This window comes from Gossypium arboreum, chromosome 6, assembly GCF_025698485.1.
Source record: "Gossypium arboreum isolate Shixiya-1 chromosome 6, ASM2569848v2, whole genome shotgun sequence".
In the NCBI taxonomy this organism is placed as follows: domain Eukaryota; kingdom Viridiplantae; phylum Streptophyta; class Magnoliopsida; order Malvales; family Malvaceae; genus Gossypium; species Gossypium arboreum.
In genome coordinates, this window is record NC_069075.1 from 17,370,400 (window position 1) to 17,375,298 (window position 4,899).

At 29.5% G+C, this 4,899-nt stretch overlaps 1 long non-coding RNA gene across 1 annotated transcript; it reads left to right on the forward strand.

Annotated features, from left to right (window-relative positions):
• Positions 1–2,692: 2,692 nt before the first annotated feature.
• On the forward strand, positions 2,693–3,559 carry LOC128293745 (uncharacterized). Its single transcript, XR_008283929.1, has 2 exons — positions 2,693–2,986; positions 3,290–3,559. It is a non-coding gene; the product is annotated as an uncharacterized LOC128293745 (long non-coding RNA).
• Positions 3,560–4,899: the final 1,340 nt, after the last annotated feature.

Genomic DNA, 4,899 nt, shown 5'->3' on the forward strand with positions numbered 1-4,899 from the left:
ATTGAAATTCGGTCTAGGTTAAATTCCAAACACTGATTTCGGGCCTTACAAATTGTAAAAAAAGGTATTTAGTCTTTTAACATTTAATTCCAAAATAATTTTATTTTAAATTGTCTTTCTTTTATTATTTTAAACAAAATTTTAATTATTATTTATTTAAAAACCATCTCCAATGTCCACTCCATTAGAATAAATCAAATTAGAAATAATTAAAAATTAATTTCAATATAACTGAAATCAAATTTAATTAAATCTAACTTAATTCCATTTCAAATCTTTGAAAAACTAAGCTCCTTAATTCTAGTTTTATAATTAAATTGATAACAATTTAATCTTAAGATCCTTCAAGTTCTGTTTCCTTTTCACCGAGCCGTTTTGAAAATTCAGTCATATAATTGTCCTTATTATTTAGTAAGACAAGAAAAAGAATGTTTAACAATGATTACGTATCTACATCTTTATACGTTCCTTATTACACAATTAATAATTTAGTGACTACTATTCAACTAGACAAGTCTATCATTTGTATATGTGACATGGAACACTTGAATGTAACCCTAACATGACTGGTATGTGTGATAGAGTAACTATATGTTCAAATGATTTCTACATATGATTCTTACCCTAATGTGCTTAGTGAATTAGTTAGGATATAATGGCATGTCAATAGGGATTTAGATGCGTGCTTTGTTTAGATTATATAGTATGTTTAGGGATGTGATTTGATGCCTTTGGGATTTGAATTTTAGCGCACTCTTATGTGTTTGAAGGTTTTGCACTTATGTGCTCTTTTTGTTGCCTATTGGCTTTGCACTTGTGTGCTTTTTAGTGTGGTTGGAGATATGCATTCATGTGCTCTTTGCACATATTCGTTTTGTACATTTGTATTTTTTGAACAAATTGGTTTAAATATTCATTGATTATTTAACATTTAACTAATATTAAGCAGTATTACGTGTGTCGAAACCAATTTTTGAAAAGGGGTTGACTTTGGTTTTGAAAACGAAAATTAAAACGGGAGTCGCCATCGACCTTTATTAGGTGTGATCGGATCACCTTTGTTCTAATAAAACATTTTAGTTTACTAAAACAGTGTTTTTGGTCTACGAAACTCGAGAGAATGGGTTCGGGAGTTGGTTACGTGTGAGGAAGGATTAGCACCCTCGTCACACCCAAAATTGGTACCAAATTGATTAGTTAGTGTCTTAATGTCAAAAGTTAAAAATCGAGAATGGATTTAAAATACGATTCTTTTTATTAACGTCGATTTTAAAAATGCTTGAGTTAGCTCAAAACGATTATTAAAGATTTCCTCGTCTCGAGATTTAGGAGTATCACATCCCGTAAGTTAGGACACAATACCATGAACTCCTGAGCGCAAGTTTATCTTTAATTTTAATTAGAATTCCGTGTATTTTAAAACTCAAAAGGATATTTGGCTATTTGGAACCAACGAAAAAATCGAAACCCCGTAAGTTAGGGCACAACTTCTCGATGTTCCAAAACGCGAAACATTGCCTTATTTTAAAATTTTTATTTTTGAATAATAGCAAATACGATACTTAAATGACGTACGTTATTTGTTTGGGTCAAGATACAACGATTTATTGGATAAATATAAAGAGACTTGATTCATGGGCCGATGATATGAAATAAAAGTATAGTGCGACATGGAACAATGATACATGTATAAAATATTCCACAAGCGCATGGCAATAATATGAACACGAGTAAGCAAATTAACGTACATGCAATAGTAATAATCTCACAATATGCACTCTTTAAAAACTAATCATTAATAATAAAAACAAATGAATTAAATAATACAATTAAAAAATGTAATAAATAAATAGTTAAAATCAAACTAAAATAACAATTGCAAGATGAATTTTAAATGACCATGAATGAATTTAAAATAAATAATGTAAAAAGGTTAAAATCAACAATATGCAAAACGTTTTCTTTTTGAAAGAATGAATGATATATACATATGAAGAACTTTTAAAATAGATAATATATATATATACAAAAGTATAAAACAATGTATAAAAAATTAAAGTAAATAATAATAGCAAAACATTTCAAAATAAGTAAATAGGGTTCAAAATAAGGTATATAATCAATTTAAAATAAATAATAAAATGATTTTAAATAATACCTAAATAAATCTAAGCTATAATATATAAGGTATAAAAAGTTTTAAACGAATGATTTTAAAGAAAACACTTTCAAATGAATAATAAAAATTTCGAATATAATATGAAAGAAATTTAAAATAAAATATAATAAAATGATATATATATATAAAACATAAAACGTTTTTATTTTAATGGAAATAAAGTAACCTATAAAACTTAAAAGGTAATATATATGTATGTGTATATCTAAGCCTATAATAAATAATATACCAAATAATAATAATATGTAAAACAATTTAAATAAGACAAAGAAAAAAGAACTCAAAATAAAAGAAATAAAAGATTTTAAACAGGGGGACCAAAGCAACAATCACGCAAATTTGCGGGGATAATTTTAAATGTAGAAAAATGCAAAAGGGATGATTGAAACACGCAAGACAACAGAAGGACCTTAGTAGCAAATAGCCCATTCGGGCTTTGAAAATGGCCCCCCCTTTTACACTGCGTCGTTTCACCTTTTAAAGAAAACAAAAGGGTTTCTTCTTTTTGCAGGCAAATTTCTGCTGCTTATTTTTTAAAAGAACTCAGCCTTCCTACCCCCTTTTCTCTTTCATTCGGCTAGGGTCCTGAACCCCTCATCGCCGCCCTCAGTGGTTTGTCACACCACCATTACAATTAGTGGCCGACGACAAGCGAAATAGGCTACCTAGCCTCTGTTCGTGGTGCCTTTGAAGGTCCCAAATCCCTCGGTCGAGTGCCCGAAAATAAAGGGACTTCCCAACCTCCCCTTTTTGGCTCAACTCCGATAGAGAAAGAAGTCTCCGACGACCGACCATGGGGGTTTTCCGGTAAGTTTTATTTCCCTTTTATTTTTGTAAGTGAAATAAAATAAAATAAAATAACTAAGAGAAACAAAAGTAAAAACAAGATAAAGAGACAGAAATCTTTACACAAAAAAAAATCACCTTTAAAACTTGTATTCTATTTTTTTGATTAGTTTTTGCTTGTAAAATGTACGTAAAAAATTACAAGAGAGTAGATCTGGGCTTTTAAAGCCATTTACAATTGATTCCCTTTTAGTTTTTTTGTTTTTTTGCTCTTTATTTCTCTGCGCTTGCATGCTTCTTTCTCTGCTATTGTACTTGTTTCAGATGTCAGACAACATGTGGAGGGCGACTGATGGAGCAGCGTGCGAGCAGACGAAGAGGCGTGGGGCAGTGGCTGAACGTTCCTAGGGTTCTGCTGATATTTTTTGCATTAGATTGATAGTTTGGGCTATATTTGTTATTGGGCTGTTTATTTTGGACTCTTTTTTATTGTTTTGGGTTTTGTTATATTTTTTGTTTATTTGTCTGAGCCCAAAATTGGCTACTACAACGTGGTTGGATCGTAATACGAAAATATAACTTATAGTAGATAAATCTAGAGATGTCCTTAGTCTAATAGGAAATAAGCGAACCAATTGAAAGGCTAATGTATTGTCTATCAAGTCCAATTGGAGAGATGCTTTGTAACAACCCGAAAGTTAGTGGTGGTGAAAAATTTAGTTTCGGGACCTCATTTTCGTAAACTAAGCCCATAAATATTTTATTAAATATTTACGGAGTTATTATATAAGTGAATTGAATTTTGGCTAAGTAATTTAGCCAAAATTGCATTTAATTAGGGCCTAGGGATTAAATTGTAAAGTCTATTCGCTAGAGATTTTTAATTAAGAAATGAATTGAGGACTTAAATTGCAATTAACCTAAGGTCTAAAATGGAAAATGAACCATTATAAGGACGCTGGGTGGAATGTTTTTTTATTAAATAATATTAAAATTAAAATTAAATTAATTAAAATGTAAAATGTATAAAATAAAACAATGTAATTGAAAGAAAGATAAAAACTTGGCCTTTCTCATTTTTTAAAAACCGAATATAGCAAGAAGAAGAAGAAGAGAAGAGAATCGGCCTAGGGTTGGAAGTTTTGAACCTTCAATTGGTTAGTTTAATTTAGTCATTTTCACATAATTTTTATATTTTTATATTGTTGTAAAGTTTTTTATAATTCATTTTTAAAATTGAATTAAAGGCATGAATGATTTATTAAGTCGCCTTGAAAACTAATGTTATGCTTTGTACTTGGACTAACTCTTCAGATTGGATATGGAGTGGTACGCCTATTGATGTGGGGTTGAAGTGGAGGAAGCGGATCATGATCAAATTCAAGTTGTTTGACTTAAGAAGGAAAGATTTGGATCTGATATGAAAAGAAGAAATAAATTAATTTAGTAATAAAGGAGTCGAAAACTGTAAAAGAAGAAACTTGAGAACAAAGAACAAATAAAAATAATATACAAATAAATAATAAATAGACAAATTTTAAAAGCGGAGGATGGATTGAACAAATCGATGGATATGATGGATAGAATGATAAATATCCAATTGAACCATTTGAGATATAAATCCCAATAAACTCAATTAATGGCTCTAATCAACCCTCGAAGAAATAATCCTTGGCAAATTGAAGGGTGAAGAATGAATTTCTACGACTTCTTGAAGAAAATTGAGAAGAAAAAATTTCTGAAAACCACAAGAAAGAAATATTGCACAAGAAACAAACTCCCAAAGTTGAAAACTTTATTAATGAAAATAATTTTCTGCTTAATGAACAATGAAGAACCCTTTATATAGGCTAGTTAAATAATTCTAAATAAAATTCTTAAGTATATTAGGACTCTAATTAACCTAAACAAGAAGTAGTTTTAAACTAAACTTT